This window comes from Staurois parvus, unplaced genomic scaffold (genome assembly GCF_062004578.1).
Source record: "Staurois parvus isolate SC_StPar_1 unplaced genomic scaffold, SC_StPar_1.0 ptg001277l, whole genome shotgun sequence".
Taxonomy (NCBI): domain Eukaryota; kingdom Metazoa; phylum Chordata; class Amphibia; order Anura; family Ranidae; genus Staurois; species Staurois parvus.
Window position 1 is genome coordinate 163,545 of NW_028319073.1, and position 27,626 is coordinate 191,170.

The 27,626-nt window shown below is 39.6% G+C and overlaps 1 protein-coding gene and 1 pseudogene across 1 annotated transcript in view; one reads left to right on the plus strand and one right to left on the minus strand.

The window, feature by feature from the left end:
* LOC149437649 (A-kinase anchor protein SPHKAP-like) overlaps positions 1–27,626 on the plus strand; it is a 274,296-nt gene that overhangs the window by 121,207 nt on the left and 125,463 nt on the right. The gene's annotated exons all lie outside the window — the stretch shown is intronic.
* LOC149437650 (NADH dehydrogenase [ubiquinone] 1 alpha subcomplex subunit 3 pseudogene) lies at positions 13,031–13,702 on the minus strand (annotated as a pseudogene).

Here is a 27,626-nt window from a genome sequence, read left to right on the forward strand (position 1 = left end):
CATGCCAACAGAGAGGGCTCTGCGTGCCCTAGGTTCATCACCACCACTGCCCTAGAATAATGGCACCCATGAATATCGTTTATTGCATGGATAGATATCAGCACATTTAACCACTTACAATATGATGTGGAAAACAATGTCTTTGGAGACTAGAAGGAGTATTTCTCCCCTTACCTCAGCATGTGTCCTGAAGGAAACATGGCAGGCAACCACAGTGAGGAAGGAGGTCATTACATCACACAAAGGTAAGATACACAGGCCAGAAATTTAGTGCAGTAAACAGTAACCACAGCATGGCAGCACAACAATAAATCTAATGAAAATGCATAGGAAGCATACACAAATGCAGTTAAATTGCCCATGTATCTGCTGGAGGCAGTACAATGCGCCACCTAGAAACGATGACTAGAAAACATTGAGTTCTTGGTGTACAGACCCAGAGTGGGTAACAATTATCAAATCCAACAATAAACATGTACAAACTGTTCAGATTTTCAACTAGGAGGACACAGCTGGATTGCATTGGCAGGCAGAGCAGGAGTCTCTGGAATCTTATTTACCAATGCATCATCACTTGTCAACAGGCAGCAGAATACATTGATGTCTGTGTGCCCCCCCTGGCAGATATACCACCCTAGGCCACAACCTATATTGGCTATAACATATTGAGCATAACACAGACTGAAATTTTTTGAAAGAACTTCTCAGTATCAGTAAAGGCAAAGCATCTCTTGCAACAATCTGCTGTGTCTTTTTTTTTTCTTTTTTTTTTAATTCTTCACAAGCTGTTCTAAAATTGGTCAGAGAAAGCTCAATATGAGTTGCCTGCGGATGAAATGACAGCCAAGATTGCTGAGCACCTGACAAGCACTTTCTGCTATCAGTACTTTAAAGCTTCATTGTGCATTGGACAGGACACAGTGCATTACTGGAGGGACAGTAACAGATTGATGAGGAAGTGGGCACACTGGCAGCTCGCCGTTAGCCCCATGGGCGCTTAAGCAGACTCTGCCGCAAACAGATAATGAAAGATATTCATGGGGCTTGGGATTTATTTCTTCCAGCTCACTTTCAGTGATAATCCTTCTCCTGTAACACCAGGGGATTGTGTAGGGAAGGAGAATTATCAAATATATTTTTGCACTCTGTGTATTATTGAGTAGTCTAGAGAATATGCAGTCAAGTATGCCATCAAGCTTGTTCAGAAAAAAGAAATTAAAATCACGTGTAAATATACAAAAATTATACATTGATTTATTCTATGGGTCAAGGGGAATTTTAATGTATTGTATATACAAATTTGTTTCGATCAATGTATAACTGACAAGGCTATTGTACTGTAATATAAAGTTCTGTATACATTGTAACCAATTGATATGGAATAAAATGAATAATCCACCAGGGATATTTTTACATGGATATCTGCAACCTTGGCTCCATCCCTGGCTGCCTCACATTACCTCCTCTCTCCGACGGCATTAGAAGTGAGTGAATAAGGCTTAATATATGTAGAAGTATAATAAAAATTCCCTTTAATATAGGTAGTGCTTCCAGAATTTGAACACTGTACTCCTGTAAACAGTCTTGTAGGTATAATAGTCAGTACACTGACGTTATATCTTTTGGCTACAGAGACTCCACCTATTGATGTCTACAATTTAGACTCGACGATATCAGCGGTGGGGTCTTAAATGGTCAGTAGGAGCACTCTTACGGAAAGGAAATATTTGTATTGCAAGGTGGCCAATAAGTACACAATGGTGGTAAACAGGCCTCCCAGCACTCTGGTGCCTTGATGAATAACTAACTTCCTGCGGGCTCTGAACACAGTTTCCATCCACAGCCATCCCACATGGAAGAAAAATATATTGGAAATATATTTTAAAAATATTCTTCCCAAATATATTGACATATATTTGAAATACTACACTTTTGGCCGTATTCAATATATTTCAAAATATATTTCAATACATATATATATATATATATATATATATATATTTATACTGCATGTTGAAATTCATTTTTTAGATATTACAAAATATATGAAAAATATTTTTAAAAATATTTTTTCTAAATATATTCTTCAGATTTTTTTTAACATATAAAAAAATTATTTTAACATATATTTTTACATATATTTGTAAATGCATTCCAAAAATGTAGATTAAATGTCAATATATTTGAAGAATAATATTTTTAAAATACATTTTTCTTCCATGTGGGTATATTCCTGTTGTAGTCCCACACACACAGCAAGAGGACTCCTTTAGAATCATATACAGTATTTATAAAGCTATTTTTTATTTAAATATATTTTTAAATATATTGAATACGGCCAAAATTGTAGTATTTCAAATATATGTCAAAATTTTTGGGAAGAATATTTTAAAAATATATTTAAAATATATTTTTCTTTCATGTGGGATGGCTCTGGCAGTAGCTGCAGCCAATACAAATCCTGTCCTTCTTGTTATGGGCAGGATCACAGTCCAACTGCTGATGCAGCCAATTGCAGTCCTCCTTCATCCTAGGTCTGTCTTCCTCCAGCATCGGCCACCAACCACAGATAGGAAGTAACAAGACACAACAGGTGAGAATGTTCTACAGGACAGCTTAACCACCTTTAGCTTGTAATACATTACAGCACCAGGCCATTGTTCCGTTTTCAGTGCTGTGAGTGTTTGCCTCATAATCATGCAACAATGTACCCAAATAAGTTTGATATCCTTTTTATAGATAGAGTTTTCTTGGGTGGGATATATTAACCATTGGATTTTTTATTATATTATTATATGAAGTTAAAAAGACCAAAATATTTGAAAACAAACAGCTTCCCTTTCTTTCTGTCACAAAAAATATCAAATAAAATCACCAAGATAGTTTAAAACCCACCAAAATTACCACTTTTATGAAAAGCAGAAAGTAAATGAGTAAACTTGTTTTTTGCCACAATTCTTTTGAATATCGATTCTGGTATTGAGGGGGTAAAAAAAGGAGCTTGGTAATGACACATTAGATACATAAGGGAGGAAGAGGTGGAAGGGATTAATATACAAGTCATATACTGTGGTAGGATGGAGAAAATTGGGTTATATTTAAAGATGTGCAGGATAAGGGAAATGAAGGTTCTGCAGCTGCTGATCTAGAACTCCATGTAATAATTCCCCCTTCCTCCATTTCCTCCATTGTAAGAAGAAGGGGCAAGCTCACCAATGTAAAGACTCCACTGTTTACATTTTTGATCACTGCAATTGGTTAGAAGAGAAGAGACTAGAGATGGGAATGCCTGGAAAAAAACTGGAAACATTGGGAAAAAAACAGTTTATTTCCAATGTTTATACAAAACTTTTATTTCCTTTAAAATTGGAAAAAAAAGAAAAGAGCATGTAATATGTTCTAAATAATAATAAATAATATATTTATAATTATAATAATAAATAATATATCTATGACATGTTATTCAAACTATATAATATGAAGACCTTAATGAAAGATTTCTGTGACTTTACATGAAGTCTTAAATTATTACAATTTATCTTGGCTGAAGATAAGCAAATCTTGGAATACAATTCAAGTAACACTGTACTTCTCAATGCATTTCTCAAACAAGAGAAATACGCATTTCTGCCACTGCAGGGAAAAGGCTCGAGTTTAGTTTGCTTGTGGGCTCCATCTTGTACTTCCTACAGTGGGTGATTGTTGGGATGCAGTAGATGATAGTTTCTGTCCTCTCAGGCCTTAATTGACAGGTAAGAGGGTACATTTGTCTGACAAATTAGTTTAGATTTATAACCTTTAAATGAATTCTATCAATGTTCCCCACCATCACAGCATAATGTTTAACCATTAGTCTGGTCAATATTTTTTTTTCTTTTCCTTCCTTCAGACCTTCCTTGTGAGACCAACATCTAGAGTTTGGACTGTGCAATTTCTGCTGAGAGCAATTTGCAAATATTGTGAGAAGGAATATTATTTTCTAAATGCTAACAGGATGACAAAACACATCCTGGCATGCCAGAGGTGCCCTAAAGATAAGAACATATTCTTTATGGAATAAAATGATGAAGACCATAATCAGGCCTGGACTGGGATAAAAATAGGCTTGGGCATTTTGGACTGAGCATCCCCAAGCCCGGGGACTCTTTCCTCGGAGCGACCTTTGCGACCCTGGTAGTTCCGCCACTAGTGTCAGTAGGTTTTTATTATTTACAATGTTATTATTTTTTTAACAAGAAAGAAAGAAGGAGATGAAGAGAGAAAGAAAGATACGATAGAGAAAGAGAGAGAAATATAGAAAGAAGGAGATAAAGAGAAAGAAAGAAAGAAAGATAGAAAGAAAGAAGGAAGAGTGTGGGCATGGCAGACACAGGAGGAGAGGGCGGGAGGGGTAGAGAGAATGAGCTTTCTCTCTCCTCTCCAGATCATCAGAAGTTGGATAGGAGGGGCAGCCGGGTGGCACATAGAGAAATTTCTCACCTGCCGCCACTGAATGCCTGCAGGAGGGAGAGGAGGAGAAGCAGGCATTCATTGGCGGCAGGTGAGAAATACACAGTCCGGTTCCTCTATGTGCTGCCTGGCCGCCCCTGCTATCCAGGCGGCCCTGGCCCACCTCCAAATGCCCGGTGTGCCCTATGGCCAGTCTTCAAGTAAGGAAGTGTTGCAACCTTGGCCTCCCAAAAATACAGAATCCCTTCATTTAGATAATATGACACCTGAAAATCAGGAGAACATTGGCCAAGCTCTTCATAGAGCAATGTATGCTTCTGGATCACCATTGTCAATAACTGAAAATGCATATTGACAGAAAGATTTTTAATGATTATGAGGGAAAGGAAGGTGGTTACCAGTTCTAATATATATTTGAAATGTTCTTAAAGCATACAGTCCTTGCTATTTCTTTTGCAATAACAAAATAAAATTTTATAAAGCAATTTTAGGCTGCAGACTCTGGGGTGGATCCAGACTTTAAAGTCGGGATCTTTCCCCAGCCTGGACCGGCTGAGTAATGCCAGCCGACAGCAAGCTTCAGCCCACTGTCAGCTGAAAATGGGTCACAGGAGTGCAGAATGAACTGCACTCCTGTAATCCACAAGAGAACTACAGCAGAGAGCTTTGGCTCTACTTCTGCTTTAATATCACTTTAAGTCTGTTTCCACTTATTTGCAAAGCACAGAAATCATATAATGCCAGCTAACTGCAAGCAAAGTCATTATCAATTCAATATTGTCATTACGCAGGAAAACTGTCACGCACAATTGGAATGGTATTTTAACATGCCTTTCTAGTTAGCCTGTGTGAGAATATCCTGGCCTCATTAGGACTGCTCATTAAGGAAGCGGGATAAAGCACTTTGCTCATTCTGTATAACAGTAAATGCGTATATACTGCATGTTACTATTAATCAGAGTTCTGGATTCATGTTTTGTGCTTTGACTTTGTCTTTGAGGTAATTATAGAATTTTCCTTAGAGTGGTTTGGGGGATATCTTTAAAGAGAACAAGAGTTAGGAGAATGTTGCTAATAAGTATATGACATTTGCAAAGTAGCTCAAATCCATGTGGATTGCAAGATTCCTTCTGGAATACACAAGAGTCCAATTTGATTCAACAGCAGAATTCCCATACAGACACAGTGGTTATCCATTTTTATAGTTTTGCAGAGATTTACTTATACCACAAAAGTGCAGTATCATTAAAATTGTACTTAGTTTGGTTTTTAAACACTTAACCTGAGCACCTCCCTATGGATAAATAATTGCCAGTATAGGTCAAGCAAGGCTGCTGTTAGAAACCACTGAGCTCCATACAACCAATCTGACAGGGCCCCCCTCCCCTAAAAACCGCCCACAGTTTACTATGCTTCAGTTTTGAATGAACACATTGAGTGATCTGTACTGATCATTCATTGTGTTTATTCAGGAAAGAAAGGGCTGGTAAATGGGACACATTTACCGGGCCCTTCCTACAATCTCTGTCCTGAAGGATCCTATTGTGTGCTTGCAACTGCCAGTGGAAAGGAATGGAGGGAAGCCAGCAGTACTGTGGGGTTGGGGGCACAGGGGGGCCTGGGCAGCAGGGGGAAACAAATGTTGCACAGGGAGGGTTATCGGCGCTGCGGAGGGGGAGGGGACAATTACTGGAACTGATCCCCTGTATGACTCTGTCTATGCATCATCGCATATTGTTAGACAGTCTAATTCGGTTTGTTTGCAAGCAAGTTGGTAAGTTGAGCTAGGAAATTTTCTCTTTTATTGTTTGACATGTGTCACCCTTCCATGTGTTCCTTGCTGTGAAGGCCAGTTATAGACTGGGGCAGTGGCCATTTTTTGTACTGAAGACTAATATCCCTATAAGATTTTTTTGGACCATATACTGTATATATCCCATTAAAGAGGGTTCCTTTTACTTCCAGTTCTGTAGACACAACAGAAAGTGAGGACATTTCTTCATATTGCTTGAAATATTCTCTTAGGTTTCACGAGGGCAAGCCCATTAGATTTCCCTTCTACTCCTGTTTTGGTGGCAACTCAAAATTGTACGTTTCCTTATTTTCAGTCCTGGTGACAGTTCTCACCAGGAAAAATAGCATAATTCCTACTAGCGAGGATGCAAACAGCAATAAAATCTTCGCGGGGGTTTAATGCCAAAACTGTAGCAAATTTTTGACGGAGATGGACACTGCATCAACCTGTCCAGTGAAGGTAATGATGTTGGCTTCAGCCACCACTCCAGCTACTCTCTTTGACGTGTTTTGTCCTGCCCAGCCTGGTTGGCGGAGCAAAGTGTATCTGGGAGTGTTGCTGGAGTGGCAGCTCAGGCCAACACTGTTACTGGCACTGGACTGATTGATATGGTGTCCATCTCCTTTAATCCTCATTGTATCTGAATTAATGGAAGGATGCCAGCTCCCGTTTTCTGTGTACCAGCAGGGTTACTTCATGTCATCCGCCTTCATGTGGCACTACAAGTAGAGCAAGTGATAGAAAAATATTTTGCCTTCAGATGCCTTTAGGTAAGTTTGGGGACCAATACCCAACTCTTTTCCTAATTAGATGCAACTCATTTGCTAGTTTATTTCTTTCACTTTTATATTGTTATATTTAGCACATCTGTTAGAAACTGTGAAATATGATTCTTTTTAGCTTTGTGTATGTCTAGGAATTATTTAACATTGAAAAATACAGGTGCCATTTAACATTTATGGATGTTCAATACTAGAAGGGGGAAGTGAGACAGGATGTGTTTATGTTTGATACAAAATGGCATGCAGACACTGTGTCACCCTGGAGAGGTGACATGTGCAGACCTGATGACAGATCTAGATCTGTCTGCCCTTTTAGATAGGAACTGATAAATAACTTTGGAATAGGGCATTGGAAGAAGGAGGGCGGCATTTCCTAATGAGCTAGCTTGGTTTGTGTTGAAGGAATGTGACTTTAAGTTGACATGACATCTACATAACCACAGATAACTCAGAGCTGAAGCATTGTTTTCCAGTTCCAAGTGGCATCCACTACCAGGTGGATTTAATGACAACTTAGAAGCAGATCAAGAGCAGAGAAAATCATGCGTTTCTGTAGCAATCATCTTGTCTAAAATGACTCTGCGTGGGAAGGCCTTTAAAATACCTTTCTCTCTATAGCCAAAAGGTTAACTCATTTTCATTCTGCTTACAGAATGGGAGGAGGAATAAGCATGATAAATAAAGAGACTCATGCATTTATTCATGCATTGCTTGAGATTTAAAGTTCACATCAATCTCGCTGCATCTTCACTTAGTATACATTACAGCCAGATATATTGGAAGGAAAAAGGTGACGATGAAGTGGTAATTCCATATCATACTGCTATTTGTAGCCTAAATGGAATCCATTTTGTTCACAAGTTTTATTTAGTTTTTAGCATGGATATGCATTATGTTGTAAATAAACTTTCAAACTGAAAAGCTTTTCTCAAAGCGAACTGTACACTAAGATTTCATGTTTTGTTGGGGGTTTTTTTGCAAATAAGAAGTGTATAACAGCTGAGCTTTTGACTTCCAGAATAATTATGATAATTTTCACACACATTAAATTTACCTTTTTATTGCTAGAAAATTACTTAAAGTGTTACTTACAACAATAAAATCAGTCTGTATATGCAGTAAAGCATGCTTGTTATACTCATTGTGGAACCTAAGGGGTTAATCCTCTGCATTGTGTTAAAACACAGTTTGATCCTGACTTCTCTGATCCTCCTCTTCTTCCACTGTCCCCCTCATATCTCCTGATAAGACAGCATGTGGAGACACTCTGCACATGCTCAGTTTGTATTGCTAGAGAGGTTTTTTTTTTTCTTGGGAGAGTGCATGTGATCAGCACAGGGCCAATCAGCACTGTCCAGACAGAGGTCAGGGGTTCTGCATTGTCCTAGAGCAGAATTAGAACTCCTCTTACAAACATGTGCTCGGCTGGACACTTATAGAAGTCACAAGACTGCTCTAATTGCTGACGAGAAAAGGTACTTAGTAGTTTATATTTACTAAAATAATTGCATTTCCATGTTGTGTGTACTGTGGGAGACCAGATATAGGGTCCAGGGTTTAGTAACACTTTAAACCCCCCAATCAATTTTTGTGACAGCAGAGACCCTGTAGAATAAAATGGTAGCAGTTGTAATTTGTTTATGTTGCGCTATATTTGCCCAAATGTGTATCATATCAATATTTTTTGGAAAAATACGCATGAAATTTAGTGCACCCAAACACAACATTATACCAAATTTTTATAAAAAACTACAGTACCCATAGGTGACACTTTAAATGACAGATAATCAGTTTGAAGTTAAAGTGGTTGTAAAGGGTGAAGGTTTTTTTTAATCTTCATGCTTTCTATGCATGAAGGTAAAAAAGCCTTCTGTGTGCTGCTCTCCCCTCACCTCCCTAATACTTACCTGATCCCCATCTTGATCCAGTGCTGTGCATGGGAGCCTCAGCTCTCCTGGGTTTCTCTTTCCTCATGGGCTGAGTTACAGCAGCAAGAGTCATTGACTCCCACTCCTGTCAATAAGAGCCAGTGAGGAGGGAGCAGGGGGCAGGACTGAGCTCTGGGGGAACTCTGCAAGTGGGAGGGGCCAGAAGGACTGGCGGGGGACCTGAGGGGGACCACAGAGCAGGTAAGTATAAGGTGTTTATTATTTTAAAGAAAAAAAAATTAACCTGTAGAACCACTTTAACCAAGAGGCAATGATGGCCCTAAATTTATTGCTCTCATGACGATTTTTGCAGCAATACTTAAATGTTTGGTAAAAGTGTGATTTACATATATGTATCTCTAAACTGACATGAACACACACTATTCATATCAGATGACCTTGCAGTTAGTGCTAGTGTTATCTTATGTCTATCACTTTTTATTATCAGAGAGATGAAAATAAAAATTAATGTTGATCCACACCCTAACTGGATGACGGTTTTTGACAAAGCACTGTATATCATACACATTTGCATCTTTTTTTCCATTTTATTGAAATAATGTTTTTCTAATTATTTTCCATTTCTTGTTTCATCTCCCTGCTGCTGATCTCCTGCAGTGTATTTCAGCCACTTTCTGTGTATATGCACATGCTTTAGCATCATTGCTTTGGATCGGCTTCCTGACAACAGTGGACCATTTCAGCTAAACCAAGCAAAAGAACTACTGTTACCAGACTACAATGGACTACTTGTAAAATACAATATATTTATGGCAGCAATCATATCCAACAATATTGAAAAGGAAAAAAAAAACACAAGCTATATTCCCCTAAGCAACTGTTTAAATCTATCAAAAAATAAAGGTACCTAAAATGATAAAATCCATTCATACCCACATGGAAAAGAAATACATTTGAAATATATTTTTAAAATATTTTCCCCAAATATATTGACATATATTTGAAATACTACAATTTTGGCCATATTCAATATATTTCAAAATATATTTATTTCAGGTACTTATATAGCTCTGTCAATTTACGCAGCACTTTAAATATATTGTACATTCACATCAGTCCCTAACCCTCAAGGGGTGTACAATCTAAGGTCCCTAACTCACATTCATACATACTAGGGCCAATTTGGACAGGAATCAATTTACCTACCAGCATGTCCTTGAAATGTGGGAGGAAACCCACACAAGCACAGGGAGAACATGCAAACTCCATGCAGGAGGTGCCATGGTCAGGAATCAAACTTATGACCCATTTACTGCAAGACAGACGTGCTAACCACTAAGCCACTGTGATATATATATATGGAGATATATATATCTATATATAGATATATCTATATCTATATATCTATATATATATATATATTGCATTTTTTATATATTACAACATATATGAAAAATATTTAAAAAAACATATTTTTTCAAATATATTTTTTTAACATATAAAAAGGTAATTTTAACATATATTTTTACGTATATTTGTAAATGCATTTCAAAAATGTAGATTAAATGTAATTTTAAAGACATACAGTATATTTGAAAATATATTTTTAAAAATCTTTTTCAGATATTTTGTAATATATGAAAGCGCATTTCAACATACACTGTGTATATATATATATATATATTTATATGTCAATATATTTGAAGAAGAAAATTTTTCAAATATATTTTTCTTCCATGTGGGTATATTCCTTTTGTAGACCCACACACACAGCAAGAGGACTCCTTTAGAATCATATACAGTATTTATAAAGCTATCGACCATATTCTGCATCTATTGCATGTAATTAGAATAAAACAGCTGGTCAGGGGATATACCTTGTGAGGCTTCTTTATTCTTTTAATTTTTTTCACTAATTTGGATACAATTGCTGCTACAGACATATTTTCTGCCTACAGGGGGAGGTTTAGGCTTCTTTTTCATATTTCTCAGGTTCTATTTAACATAATTTTTTCCAGTATATAGTAAAAGCAGGTGTAAAATAGCAACCCAAAAATTATAAATAAAAAAATTGCCCCAAACTTTAGTTTCCTTTTAATAATACAATATTTGTAGTAACTTTATTATACAACATAGTATAACAGTGGTGTGCCTACGTACTACAGTATAAGACTGTGCCATTTTTAGATTATATATTGTTAGTTCATCTCTGTCAAATTTAATTCCAAACTTCTGAACAAGTTGCAAAATCTGTTTTATTAACAAGAATTGATTTTCTTTGAATAAGTACTAAAATGTCTGTCAATACAGGTGACAGAATTGGCAACATCATTGAGTGGCAACAGAATCAATAACCTCACGTAATTATTCCTGGCCACAAAATCCCTTTTGATTTTGAGTGTGCTGTCGCTATGGTAGCAAAACCGATTTTGTGAAATTGCTGCACATGGGCAAAATCCATTTTGAAGGAAGTTTAGAGTGTGGGATTTAATGTATAAATGAGCTTATTTAACTGGACTCATATTAACCTCTCAATTATCTAGGTTTTCATGCACCAGTTTTGTTATAATGGTATTTCACATATACTTGTTTCCCACATATAAACGTTATATATTTGGCATCTATATTTTTATGTTTCATGTAGTTGCAGTCAAGATATGTTGCAATGAGAAAGTAGGAAAGCTGCCATTGATAAGCTCCCTTTCTGAAAACTCAGATCTAATGGTTGTCAGGGTCAGTGTCTATAGAGGATTGTACCGATAGACAGTCAGCTAATGAGCATTTTCACAAGAAGATCAGCAGTTGCAGAACCTACATTTCTCAGTACAGGTTACTGTAAAGTGGTTGTAAAGGGTCAAGGTTTTTTACCTTCATGCATTCTATATTTTTTGGACTTTTTGCTATTAAACATGTCCAGTGAAAAAATGTAATACAAAATGTATACTGCTACATGTCTTTGCTAAACAAAACCCCAATACGTGCAAATTAATTGGTTTATGTGAAAGTTATAGCGTTTACAAATGGCGGTATATAAACTGGGATTTTTAATTTTTTTTTACTAGTAATGGCGGCGATCAGCTACTTATAGTGGGACTGCAGTGGGCATTCTGACACTGGGGAGAACTGACTTGGTGTCACTGACATCCTCAATGACACTAAATGTGCTAAAAAAAAAAAGCACTGACACTGTACTATTGGCACTGGGCAGGAAAGAGTTAACATGAGGGGTGACCAAAGGGTTAACTGTGTGCTGTGTACTGTTTTACTATAAGGTGAATACTTAAATAGTGGGGTCTTGTGAGCTACTATGGTGTGAGAAAAGTTAACTTAATGTGTTAAATTAATATTGTGAATTTTTTACCCAATGAAATAAAATAAAATAAAAAATTAAATGGAAATAGTGGGTCGCCTACACTCTACACATACTCATACCAATGAGTCATAAAAAAATCAAATTTTTACAAAACAGTGTTGCGCTCCACTGACAATCAAAATAAGTGATAAAATGAGATACCGTCCAAAACAAATTATATGTGAAATTACAATCGCACTTTTGCTACAAAAAATGTCCGTATTCAATCCGTGACTTTCATAATCCTTCTGGTGATGTGACAAAGATGATTTGCATGCAATCCACCAATAATAAATTGTGCACCTTCACCTGCTGTGCTCTCACCTGGTATATATGACCAAACCGTAAAGTGAGGTCATATAAGGCTAGGTTCACATCTGTGCGGGTGGTGCCGCTGCAGATCCGCATGAAAATCCATACAGCCGCACCACCCACACAGAGAAATGCGGACCCGCGGGCTGGTGCCATTAGTTCTAGTTTCCTGTTCAGTCTGCGTTTTCCAAAGAAGTGTAGGGACTTCTTCCCTGCGTGTCATGGACACCGGAGTCCATTCAAATGAATGGGCTCTCGTGCCCATGCAAAACGCCCGCACGGCCGCATATATGTGAACCAGGGCTAAGGCTTGTGTCCCTTTAATTGGACTTAGAGCTGGATGGAAATATCACTCTTCACAGTTAGGGATCCCCTCACTTCCTTAGGACTCTTCCTTTATAGGTATATGTACCATAAAGAGTAATAAAGAACATAGTGCCTTATCTTCTTTTTAAAACAAAGCTGGATATGTGTATGGAATAGCTTTGTTGTACATCGAAGAATACTTTGTATATGGACTGACAATGGGAAGTACAAGAGCACCGATGCCTGCAGAGACAGTTAAGACCGGTTCTTTGTGCCAAGCATTTTTCAGGAATGTCCCAACTTAAGGACAGAAAACTTGTCTCCTTGACAAACACTCACTAAAAAGTCCTGCCATCTTGCTTTCGACCTGGTCCAGGAAGTGAAATGGGGTGCCAAGCTGCCGCTCAAGCTCGGCGATTCTGCGTATACAAACTACATGTCCCGACAGGCAGTTCGGGACATGTAGTGTGAGCCTGCACTAAATGTGGTATGTCATGAAAAGAACGAGAGCTATTATTTTAACATTTTACAGTAAACCCCATTTAAAACAGGCAATTGTGTGAATATTCAAAGGAAACTTGCATTGATAAAACATGTCAGCATTTTCCAAAGAGAATTCACCAGTGGAACCTACTTTCTTTGTTGTCATTGTAACTTAAAGCGGAGCTCCAGTCCCCCAATGCATTTTTGGTAAAAGCAGATCCAGGATGACCTTTCAAATAGCATTAACAATTGGAATAATTCAATAGTATAAGCATTGTAATTACTTGGTAATTAGTAAAAATTTACCATGATCTCGGAAGCTGGCAGGCGCCATGATGGCTGTGAGTATCTGAAGCCCGCAGGTATTTATTTTCCGGAATCGGTGCTGCTGGCTATCCCAGCATGCACCACTCGTTCTTGCACCTGTGCAAGAACAGACACTGCTCGGCGCGATGCATCCTGCGCATAGAGCACAGCGTAGGACGCAGCAGGATGCAGCATCCATGCCTTCCTGTAATCTGGACTCTGGTAAAATGGCACGAAACACCTCTCATTTCTGGTTTCCAAGTCCCTTGATTACAGGAAACCAAAGGACTCTTGGGATACAGGAAATGACATCCCAGGAGACCTTGCAAATCGCCTTACGACGTCATCGCCTAGGCGGCAGGGACCAGAGCTGCAGGCTTGCAGTAGATTTAAAGGTATGTATATTAAAAAAAAAATACAACTTGTTCTTTATTTCACAGGGACAACATAATCAGGTAAAGTATGAAAACTAGGTGGAACTCCGCTTTAAAGTACAACTAAAGGCAAAACTTTTAGTTTTGGATAGAGAGGGACTAGAACAGCTGTCAGTTTTTATTGCTGTCTATGATTCGGTTAGGAAGATTTACCTTCTCTATTTGTCCTGTTTGCCATTATCACTGAGAGTGAAAGTAAAAAGAAAGCACAAATTTTGGGTTGTCACAGAACAAGAATAGTTCTGGTGATCCTGGTGACAAGAGATGCTCCTATTTGGTGGCATTTTATCTCATTTCCTGTTTTAGCTATGGAACAGGAAGTAAAGGAAAATTTCCTCAGTGGGACAAGGATGATAAAAATTAATAAACTGACAGAGGTTATAACCCTCCTTTACTCTATCTAAAACAAAAAAAAATTGCCTTCAGTTGTATGTTAATACTTAGAGATGTTGATGAAAGTATGCAAACTAGAAGTTTTGTTTTTCCCTTGAATTTACTAGCTGTGTTCTTTTACAGGTCAGTGACTTTCATGTAAATATTAAGACCAGAGGCTGCCTTTGGAATTTTCAAAAGGCAATGGCTTTATTTCTCTTGTGGCAGATTTCCTTTAATAGAAGTTTCCATTTTTTAATGTCAAGGCCAAGGGAGAAAAAATGTAACATACACCATATTGACAAACGTATTGGGACGCCTGCCTTTCCACGCACATGAACTTTAATGGCATCCCAGTCTTAGTCCATAGGGTTCAATATTGAGTTGGCCCACCCTTTGCAGCTGTAACAGCTTCACCTCTTCTGGGAAGGCTGTCCACAAGGTTTAGGAGTGTGTCTATGGGAATGTTTGACCATTCTTCCAGAAGCGCATTTGTGAGGTCAGGCACTGATGTCAGACCAGAATGCCTGGCTCACAGTCTCCGCTCCAATTCATGCCAAAGGTGTTCTATTGGGTTGAGATCAGGACTCTGTGTAGGCCAGTCAAGTTCCTCCACCCCAAACTCTCACATCCATGTCTTTATGGACCTTGCTTTGTGCACTGGTGAGCAGTCATGTTGGAACAGGAAAGGGCCATCCACAAACTGTTCCCAGAAAGCTGGGAACATGAAATTGTCCAAAATGTCTTGGTATGCTGATGCCTTAAGAGTTCCCTTCACTGGAACTAAGGGGCCAAGCACAACCCCTGAAAAACAAGGGTCCAGTGGTGGCATGCTTTACACTACTGCATCTGACGCTTTGCATTGCACTTGGTGATGTAAGGCTTGGATGCAGCTGCTCGGCCATGGAAACCCATTCAGTGAAGATCTCTACGCACTGTTGTTGTTCTAATCTGAAGGCCACATGAAGTTTGGAGGTCTTTAGCTACTGACTCTGCAGACAGTTGGTAACTTCTGCTCACTGTACGCTTCAGCATGCACTGACCCCGCTCTGTCTTTTTACGTGGCCTACCACTTTGTGGCTGAGTTGCTAAAGTTCCCAGTTGCTTCCATTTTGTTATACCGCTAACAGTTGACCGTGGAATATTTAGTAGCAAGGAAATTTCACAGATGGACTTATTGCATAGGTGGCAACCTATCAAGGTATGAATTCACTGAGCTCCCGAGAGCGACCCAATCTTTCAAAAATGTTTGTAGAAGCAGTCTGCATGCTTAGGTGCTTGATTTTATACACCTGTGGCCATGGAGGTAATTGGAACACCTGAATCCAATGATTTGGAGGGGTGTCCCAATACTTTTGGCAATATAGTGTATGTGGCATCTCTTAGATGCCAACACCATCCACTAGGATCTAGGTGAGGACTTCATCTCATGGGTTCAGTATGCATGTTATCAACCATCAGCCAAAAATAATGGGGGGGTTGGGAGCACATGTATTTATGGAGTGCTGTTTATAAGCAGCATTTCAGAAAACACATTTGGGCAGCCAGTGCACCCATGAATGGCTTTAATTAACCACTTAAGGACCAGGCCTTTTTTCTGACACTCTTTGTTTACAAGTAAAAATCTGTAATTTGTGCTGAAAATTACTTAGAACCCCCAAACATTATATTAATTTTTTTTCGCAGAGGTCCTAGAGAATTAAATGATGGTCATTGCAATTTTTCATGTCGCAAAAAATACACTTTAATGAATTTTAAAAAACACTGCATATACCCCATTTTTTTTGTAAAATATAAATGATGATGTCGAGTATACCAAGTAAATAGATAGCTAATGTGCTGCTTTAAAGATTTCTACAAGTTATCAGCTTAAGGTTACAGAGGAGATCAAGTGTTAGAATTATTGTTCTTGCTCTGAGGTTTGCGGCAACACCTCACGTGTGGTGCGAACACTGTTTACATAAGTGGGCGTGACCTACGTATGCATTCACCACTGCGCGCGAGCATGGCCAGAACGACTAGGAGAACCACGCAGGACTCAGCTGCAACACCACCCGGATTCACTTCATCATGACATGCCTTATACTTACCTACACTTGTGAGTTCTTTACTTAATAAATTGTTGATTTTAACTAACATCTACACTTAGAGTGGTGCCACTGTGTCTTCTCTCGTCCCACATATTATGCCCTGCTCTCACATAATGTGTCATTCTCCCACGTAATGTGCCCTGCTTCCACGTAATATGCCCTACTCCCATGTAATGTGCCCTGCTCCCATGTAATGTGCCCTACTCCCATGTAATGTGCCCTGCTCCCATGTAATGTGCCCTGCTCCCCCTTGCCATCAGTGTACACTGTTTATCTCACATTGGAGCCAGAATTGAGCATCTCTTCAGAACAAAAGCAAGCACAAGTTGTACATTAAATAGGTACATTTTAATATTGATTGCATTATTTAATGTTATTTCTAAAAATAATTGTTCTAAAAACAGCTCACTGACCATAACAATGTTCCATGAGCTGTAGATGTGAACATTATTTCAGGGGTTCCCTGAGATTTAAAACTTTTTGCCAGGGGTTCCTCCACAGTAAAAAGGTTGAGAAACCCTGTCTTAAAGGATAAATTCACCTTTTGGAGCATGTTACTGTCATCACTGTCCAAATCTTGTAGACTTCACCTTACAACATCTCCAAGATACGCCCATTTTTAACCTCGGAAACTACTAAGCAACTTATTCACTCCCTTGTTATCTCTCGCCTTGACTATTGTAACTCCCTCCTCATTGGCCTACCTCATCGCAGGCAATCCCCTCTTCAGTCTATCATGAATGATGCTGCCAGACTCATCCACCTTACTAACCATTCTGTATCTGCCACCCCTCTCTGCCAGTCCCTCCACTGGCTTCCCATTGCCCAACGAAAAAAATTAAAAACATTAACAATAACATATAAAGCCATTTATAACTCTGCCCCAAATCACATCACCAATCTTGTCTCCAAATATCACCCAAACCGTCCTCTCTGCTCCTCGCACGACCTCCTGCACTCTAGCTCCCTTGTCTCCTCCTCCCATGCTTATCTCCAGGACTTCTCCAGAGCTTCCCCATCCTCTGGAACTCTCTACCCCAATCTATCAGACTATCGTCTACTGTGCTCACTTTTAGGCCATATATGAAAACCTATCTCTTCAGGGAAGCATATCCTGCCCTCGGCTAATAATGGAATCTTCTATTCCACCTACCAGTCCATCCCCCACAGTTACTACCTTTTGTACCACTAGCCCCTCCCTCTTAGATTGTAAGCTCCAAGGAGCTGGGACCTCCTAACCCTCTTGTATTGAACTGTATTGTTGCTGTATTGTCTCCCTTTATATTGTAAAGTGCTGAGCAAACTGTTGGCGCTATATAAATCCTGTATAATAATAATAATGTTACATGTTACAAACTTATTTATGGTGTAACACATAACATGCTCCTATGCACCCACCATCCGCTATCAACACTCCCCTCTCTGTGACAATAGGATCTTCAACCCGCACCCACTGTCACAATTTGAAAACAGCGTGAATGTGTGGGGCTCCGTCCACATGGCTGCGTCACTATTTCACAGTTTTCCTCTGAATGATTGGACTACAAGTACCATCATCCGTTGCGACTGATGGCTTGTAGTTCTCAGTGAACTGTGAGTGTGCTGGTGAGCGCAATCATAGTACATTAACTCTTCCCGTCATTCAGTGACTGTCTGCCTGTAAGGTAATTGTGGGCATACAGTGTACTGAGAGTCTGCAGGATCTGCCATTGCACGTGTGATCTGCAGGTGCAATGCTTTACAGGATCCAATGTAAAAAAATAATACATGCCCATTTTTTAACTGCAAAAAGATATGCATTTATTATTTTTTATTTTTTTTTTTACAAAAAGTGAACTTAGCCTTTACGTAACGCAACAAGTACATAGCAGAAATGTAAAAAAAATGCTCTGGTCCATAGGGGGTATACAGGTATGAGAGGGGAAGTGATTTAAGGTGTGGGGGTTAACATGCTACTGGCCACAAATAATTGTGGGATTTTTTTTTAAAGAAATGAAATATAAGCATAACTTTGAGTCTTCTTTTCTTCATATAGCAAATAATACAAAAAACCCAGTGGTTATTAAATACCACCAAAATAAAGCTCTGTTTGTTTCCAATACATGATATAAAATGAATTCGGGTAGAGTGTTGCATGATTGAGTAATTGTCAGGCCAGCCATACATGGGTTGATTTTCAAAAATTTTTTGTTTGAAAATTGGACCTAAGAATAATGGGACGATTTTCGCTCTGTTAGTGGGGCTGCTTTTCATGGTTCCTCCCCATTTCATTTATTGGGCATGCTGGAAATTTTGTGAAAAACAACCGATTTTGGAAATCATTGGTAGCACCATCGGATTATAGAATGAACAATGTTTTTGATTTTCGATCGAAAAATAGTTCGGAATTCGACCCATGTATGGCCTGCTTTATACTGGCACAGCGTTTAAAATTGGAGAGTTAGGAACTACAGAATACTGGGGTGCCGTGACGAGGCTCTCTAGCTTACTTTTACTAGTGTTTGTTGGAGAAGTCTGGTCTGCACTTATGGGTCTTTGAGATCTTCATCTATGTGATCAGCATAAATGCTACTATACCAGTAGCTTTCTGGAGAGAAATAAGGATCGGTCAGTTGTCCAATCAGATTTTATCTTTCACATGGATCAAGGACTCTGATCATTCGCTACAGTCTTCTTTTAGGACCTGTTTAGATCTTTGAGAGGAGGATTGAAATCTATTCTGATGAGGATTGCCAGTTCCATGATCTGCACATATTCATCCCCCATTTGAAGTTGCCTACATTGACTGGTGTGTTTCGGTCAGAAGTCCTGGTAAGAGGCTGAACCATTCGGGTGTCCCAGTGATGGTGAATTGTGGGAACTGCATTTGGGACTTTTTAAACTGGAATTTTTTTGATTAATTGGACTTTTTTTATATTTTGTGATTAGCACTGCAAATTTGATTTATTTTTTGTAGCGTTTAAAATTGGCCTGAAAAGGAAGGGGCATTGCAGACTGGTATTCCAGTGGCTAGACATATCCCCTTTATTTGGCATATATGTTTTAAAAGGCTATCTATATAAGTGTCAAACCATTCCCCACACACAAAATGCTGGAGTTCCACTTAAAGAAGCAAACATTTTTTTTTTTATAAATCCAACTGATACTATTTTACTTGTAGATTAGCTTTTTGTAAATGACCATCTGTGTTTGCATGAACCTTAGCACAGTTCACAACGTGGTTGCAGCCTCTGTGTGTAAGAGCCGGGCACAGGTTAAATGCCTCACACATGGATATGATAAGAGGAAGCATTTCTGGCGACATTACAATGGGAACAGGTGCAGCTGATGAGCCTTGACAAACTCGTCCATTGCCATCAGCTGCAGCTGCACCAGATCCTCTATTGATGATTGTGTGTAGAAGTTTATTACCAAACTAGGCCATGATCCCAATGGAGGCGAGTGCTGGACAAGCAGCCAGGCAGCAGATAATGTCCTACAGCTGCAGAATTTTCCTCCCAGACATAAACACAGCATTCCGCTACTGCAGAGAAGAATTAAAGGGGCATTTTTATGGTGTTCCGATTGTACATTTTACAGTTTATTATTCCTTTCAAAATGAATATATGACTCAAGGCAAATTCAAAATGCACAAATTATTGCATTTTATGTTATCAATTTCTTGTAATACCATGTACAGTAAGTACTCATGTTGCAAGAGGAAATGGCAGCACTGGGAACCAATCAGATGTGATAAATGTTGATGCCTGTACTGACAATGAAGTTGCTGACAGGAGAAGACAACCAAGAGAGCAGAAAGATAACCTCATCAGGTTGCTGCTGCTCCTTCATTGTCCAGTCAGCAGGCTGCAGTGGGATAATGATACTATATTCCTTAAGGCTAGGTTCACATCTGAGCGGGTGGTGCCGCTGCGGATCCGCACGAAAATTCGTGCAGCCGCACCACCCACACAGAGAAATACGGACCTGTAGTTCTAATGGCACACCGCCCGCACTGGAAAACGCAACCGTACTGGGAACCGAGGTTCCCGTGCAGGCTGCGTTTTTGGAAGAAGTGCAGGGACTTCTTCTCTGCGTGTCACGGGGCATGGGAGTCCATTCAAATAAATGGCTGCATATATGTGTACCGGGGCTAAATGTAACAGAGAAAGAGGTGTCATCCACCTGGCTGCACTGTGTGACAAAGCTGTGTAATCTCAGGAATCAATAGACAGAAACACATATCATTTGGCAAGTAAAACAGCACCTATGTTTGTATTTCATCTGTGTATTTAGCTGTTTAGTAGTGTGCCCATTTACTCCCCATGTTCAGAAGCAGGCGCAGGCCCCTTTAACACCATTTTCTACAACTCCCTGGGTTACTGGACATACCCACAGAGTTCTCTGCTTCCCTCTCCCTCAGCAGCTCAGAAAGGCCACACCTGATGAGTCCAAATATAAGCCCTCATGCAGACTTGACATTTTGATAACGCTGGTAACGTTAGCTGTGTAACCCCTGGTTCACATATATGCGGCCGTGCATTCCGCATTTTGCACGGGCACAAGAGCCCATTCATTTGAATGGACTCCAATGCCCCGGGACATGCAGAGAAGAAGTCCCTGCACTTCTTCTGAAACTGCAGCCCACACGGGGACCTCGGTTCCCAGTGCGGTTGCGTTTTCCAGTGCGGGTTGCATGCGATTAGAAATAATGGCACCCGCCTGTGGCTCCGCATTGCTCTGTGTGGGTGGTGCGGCTGCACGGATTTTCGTAGTCGCACCACCCGCACATATGTGAACCTAGTCTTAAGTCACGTTAAAAACGTGAGTTTTTCAGCTTTTTTTTAGCGTTTTTCATTAGCGTTTAGCAGCATTTTGCAGCAATTAGCAGTGTTTTACTGTGTTTTTCCATGTTTGCATTTTTAGCATTTCTTAGCCGTTTGGGGGTGGGGGGGTAAAAAAAATCCCAAATCACCGATTTGCAGTATTTGCAGCCGCACCACCCACACAGAGAAATACGGACCTGTAGTTCTAATGGCACACCGCCCGCACTGGAAAACGCAACCGTACTGGGAACCGAGGTTCCCGTGCAGGCTGCGTTTTTGGAAGAAGTGCAGGGACTTCTTCTCTGCGTGTCACGGGGCATGGGAGTCCATTCAAATAAATGGCTGCATATATGTGTACCGGGGCTAAATGTAACAGAGAAAGAGGTGTCATCCACCTGGCTGCACCGTGTGACAAAGCTGTGTAATCTCAGGAATCAATAGACAGAAACACATATCATTTGGCAAGTAAAACAGCACCTATGTTTGTATTTCATCTGTGTATTTAGCTGTTTAGTAGTGTGCCCATTTACTCCCCATGTTCAGAAGCAGGCGCAGGCCCCTTTAACACCATTTTCTACAACTCCCTGGGTTCCTGGACATACCCACAGAGTTCTCTGCTTCCCTCTCCCTCAGCAGCTCAGAAAGGCCACACCTGATGAGTCCAAATATAAGCCCTCATGCAGACTTGACATTTTGATAACGCTGGTAACGTTAGCTGTGTAACCCCTGGTTCACATATATGCGGCCGTGCATTCCGCATTTTGCACGGGCACAAGAGCCCATTCATTTGAATGGACTCCAATGCCCCGGGACATGCAGAGAAGAAGTCCCTGCACTTCTTCTGAAACTGCAGCCCACACGGGGACCTCGGTTCCCAGTGCGGTTGCGTTTTCCAGTGCGGGTTGCATGCGATTAGAAATAATGGCACCCGCCTGTGGCTCCGCATTGCTCTGTGTGGGTGGTGCGGCTGCACGGATTTTCGTAGTCGCACCACCCGCACATATGTGAACCTAGTCTTAAGTCACGTTAAAAACGTGAGTTTTTCAGCTTTTTTTTAGCGTTTTTCATTAGCGTTTAGCAGCATTTTGCAGCAATTAGCAGTGTTTTACTGTGTTTTTCCATATTTGCATTTTTAGCATTTCTTAGCCGTTTGGGGGTGGGGGGGTAAAAAAAATCCCAAATCACCGATTTGCAGTATTTTATAGTGTTTTTCAGCGTTAAAGCGTTTTTACAGCTAAAAAACTTCTCTAGAAACCCACTAGTCCTGGGTCTTTTCTCCAGCCAAAAAACAGCCCAGTTAAAAAAAACGTTGATTACAGTCTATGTGGGCATGGACACATAGGATAACATGTTGGGGGGTTTACTGGCTGTAGAAAAAAATGTCAAAAGCCAAAAACAGCCGCTGTAAAAACATCCAGTGTGCATGAGGGCTAAAAAGTCCCCAATCTTTCCGATTTACACCACAGTGCAACTTCTAAAAGTCAACCTCCATTGGCCACATAAGATTGCTTCCAGGGTCCACTGCGCTCTAAATCCACCCCCTTGGGTGGACCTCTCAGCTTGTATGAGGTCTATAAAAGCTTTATATCATCATTCCAACTTCAGAGTTTCTCTATATTCACACCATCAGTCTTCTCCTCCACTTTCCTGCATAAACAAATGTTCATAAAAGATATAAATATATTGCCCCAATAGTTTAAATTGTTTAAATTTATTGGCAGCACAAAAAAAGTTACACTCACTTTACAGAAACCTGCACTGACCTCTCGACACAGAGTATACGGTTTTTTAAATAGCAGTTTCCCGTATCTCCCTCTCCTGTCACTTTCCAGCTCTCCAGGAGTATCACCCAATGTAGTGATGTTTATAGTTTTTTTTTTGTTTGTTTTTTTATTTTATTCTTTAACCACTTGCCCTACAGAGGATTTACCCCCCTTCCTGACCAGGCCATTGTTTGTGTTACGACGCTGCCTTAATTTAACTGACAATTGCGTGGTCATGAAACGCTGCACCCAAATGAAATTTACGTCCTTTTTTTCCCATTAATTGAACTTTCTTTTGGTGATATTTGATCACCTGTGCATTCTTTTATTTATTGCATATAAACAAAAAAGACCGACAATTTTGATATAAATACTATATTTTTACTTTTTTGCTATTAAACATGTCCAGTAAAAAAATTTAAAAAATCTAATTTTGGCATAAATTTAGGCCAAAATGTATTCTGCTACATGTCTTTGCTAAACAAAAATCCCAATACGTGTAAATTAAATGGTTTAAAAAAGTTATAGCATTTACAAATAGCGGTATAGATACTGGAATTTTTTTTTTACTAGTAATGGCGGCGATCAGAGACTTGTAGTGGGACTGCAGGACTGCGGAGGACATTCTGACACTGGGGGGAACTGACTTGGTGTCACAGACATCCCCAGTGACACCAATACAGTGATCAGTGCTAAAAAAAAGCACTGATGCTGTACAAATGGCACTGGGCAGGAAGGGGTTAACATGGGGGGCGATCAAAGGGTTAACTGTGTGCTGGGAGTGTTTTATATAGGGGGCTGTGTCTGTGTGCTTCATTGTAAGCACACTGCTTTGGATGGCTGTGCACAGCCATCCAAAGCAGTGTGCTCGAGCTGACAGGGAGAACTGTTAGTAAACAAAATAGTTCTCCTCCCCGTTGGAGATTTTCGGAAATCACTGGCATTGACAGCCGCAGAAATGCAAAATACGTGATTTTGCGCACCCGTGCTGCCCTGTAGCAGTATTTCTGCTGTAGGGTGGACGGGAATCGGTTAATTAGAAAAAGTGTTTCCCCATAGATATATGTTTAGCCATTCTTTATAATGGTGGTAAAGCAAGGATGGGAGCAACTTTGATTAAGGTTGGGCATTTAAATTCGAGTGATTGGAGCAGTGCAGGAGTTATTTTTGCATTTCTCACACCAGATGCGGTAGAGGTAGCTGAGAAAGTGATCTGCAGCCAGGTGAGAGGACTTCCATAGTCGGAACTAGCATACTGACAGGCAGGTACCTGACACGCAGATTCTGGGAGGAGCATATCTCCAATTGCTACCAGAGTACTCTAGTTCCATTTGAGTGGCCATCCTTGGATCCCTCCTGCTGTTCACCTGTGTTACCAGAACTTGGACTTCACTGAGAGGAATGCTGCTAAAGGGTAAGTACAAGTAACTGCTTGTGTTATGAACAATTTTACTGATGTAGCAAATCTTGGCTAGATGCTCTGCTGTTGTGGAGTCTTAAAGAGACAATACAATGCAGACACATATTATCCAGTCACAGAGACATGGCTTTGAAGAGCCCATGGCTATGCAGGTTTCACAATTTGTTTTGTAAGGCAGCACAGTGGCTAGGTGGATAGCACTTCTGCCTGACAGCACTAGGTCATTGATTCAAATCCCAACCATACACTACCTGCCTGGAGTTTGCATGTTCCCCATATGCCTGGGTTGGTTTTCTTCTGGGTACTCTAGTTTCCTCAGACACTCCAAAGACACACTGATAGGTTAATTGGATCCTGTCTAAATTGACCCTGGTATGTATATGTATGTATGAATGTGAGTTAGGGACTTTAGACTGTAAGATCCTTGAGTGCACAAACTGATGTGAATTTACAATAACCAGTTGCCAACATATCCTCCGGGTGGGTGGCAGCTAAAGGCTTAGTGATGCAACTGCAAGTCGGTGTGCAGCGCATCACTCCAGTGACCACTGTGTAAACAGGACACAGCAGATCGCAGCTCCAGGTACTCAGCCGGTTTGATCGGCTGGGGGATTATGTGATTGGTATCACAATGTCAACAAAGCTGTTATGAATGAATTTCATTCATAACAGCTGTGATTGCTATAGTGATGCTGGGATTGGCCCACAGCTATCACATGGCACCTGGGCCAATCACAGCACCCTGTACCATGTGATTAGCTGTAGCCAATCACAGATCACTAGTAATCACAGTTTTACCGACTGTATCCCATTCATGACTGTGCAAAACATTGCTGTTACAGTGATCATCACTGTAATAGCAAATCAGTGTAAAAAAAAATCCTGATCATGGCCCCCCTCCTGAGTAGTACAGTGTCACTATTTTGACTCTGAACTATTCTAATGAACTACTACTACTTTAATGAAAGTATGTGTAAAAACTACCCGGGTATGACCGATTGGATGTACTGTTCATTTATATTGTATTGCATATGGTACATGAAAATTTGCCACTCTATGCTTTCTTTCTGCTAAGCTCCTTGAGCTATCAATGTATTGTATGTCTCATAGTTTCATAGGATGTGGCTTCTGAACCTTGTGGGAAAGCATTTTTTTACTGTTTTAAAAAATGTTGTACTGTTTTAAAAAATTAGGATTTAGTACTACTACATGTTGATACTAAGAATATATGCTGACTCCAGATGATATGTGAGAAAAAATGATGATGGCCTTTTGGCAGAAAGGAAGAGGAAGGCATCAACAGGGGGAGGGGGATCTCAAAGGTAAAAAGCCCCCGTTCACACCAATGCGATTTATCATGCCATTTGACAGTCCAAAATCGCATGACAAGTCGCCCCCTATTTGTTCCTATGGAACCATTCAAATCGGTGCGACTCCAACTTGCACTAATTTTGAAAAAGGTTCCTGCACTATTTTTCTTGATTTCATGTGTGACTTGCATTGACATCTGTGCATGAAGTCGCACAGATGTCGGCAAGCTGCACATGACATCGCACTGACTTCAGCTAGGAAGCTTTGAATTCGCACTACTTCAGCTACGTTTTTGCTATGGGACAGGAAGTGATAGGAAAGTTTTTTACAATTATCTTTTGACTCTCTAAAGCTAGCTATACACTATTAGACCTTTGACCAAAAATGTGTATGAACATTTTTTGGAAAGTTCATAAGAAAATGTTGTTCAAAAGTACTTCAAGATTTTGCATTTAACATTTGATTTTGGAGTGAAGGACTTTACCAAACTAAATCCACATACATTTTTAGTATATCATACATTCAGGAAAAATTCTCCAACCTGCTCCTTCAAATTTTCACTCTAATTGAAAACAAACATCAATTTGACCCCGATAACTATTGAAAAAATCTAACATTCTTACAGCATTCTTACAATGACAAATGTCAAATGAAATCTACAAGGGTATACCCAGCTTTACTTTTGCATTATAGGATTGTAGTGCAGAACAGTCATCTGTGACATCTTTTAAAAAAATGTAATGAGTGACAAAGGATGCACAGCAGTTTTTTTTAAAGATATTAGCAAGTAAGACTGAAAGATACGAGGGGTCTTCAATAAGTTTCCACACTTTTATACATCTTTTTATAAGATATTATATATTATTTTTATATATTATTATATATATATCGTATATGTGTAAAAAAGTGCAGAAACTTTTTGAAGAACCCTCGTATGTATGCTTCCACAGTGCTGATTCCACTAGATCTTTCCTTTACCTTTTCTTTAATGATCTAATTTTTTTGGGAAGAAAAGCAATCAATGTCAGTACCATGTGGACTGTAAATACTGTATTTAGTTAGCATACCTACTGTTAATACTAGTTCAGTTCAATATATAAAATAAAAGCACAACCACCAAGAGAAACGCAAATACAAGCAATGTGTCTAGAATGAAACATAAGATGAGGTCTGTTTTCTGCTCCACTGCACAAAATACAGGAGTATGAGGAATTACTACTTCCATTGTCCACACTTGACCATGATGTATGAGCTTTATTACAGGGTATTGATTTCAAAACACAAGTACTTTTCTTGGGGAATTTAATGTCCTTTTTTTTGTAATGATGATTGACACATCATCATTACTGGGTATCTACCCCAATAGAGTAAAACAACTTTTATTCTGAATATCTGAAAATCACATGGATTAAATTTAAAGTATTTGTAAACCCAAAAATACTTTTCATACTCTAGTTTCTGATATATCCATATCCATGTCCATGTTTTTATGTAAGCTTTCATTTTATAGACATTACTTGATGATCCTGCCAGTTACTGGTAGATTCTTATTCTTGGTAGCAATGATCTGCAGGCTCATAAAGCTTCTTCAGCATTGCCCCTATAGTGCTCATACTCTATTTCATCAAGTAAGTATCCATGTTTCTCCTTTACAGATCTTCTGAGCCAGGACTGGGATAAGTGTATCACATGCTCTGGGGACGTCACTTCATACCTTCCCCCCTGCACATTGTGGCAGATCAGATGCTTGAATGACA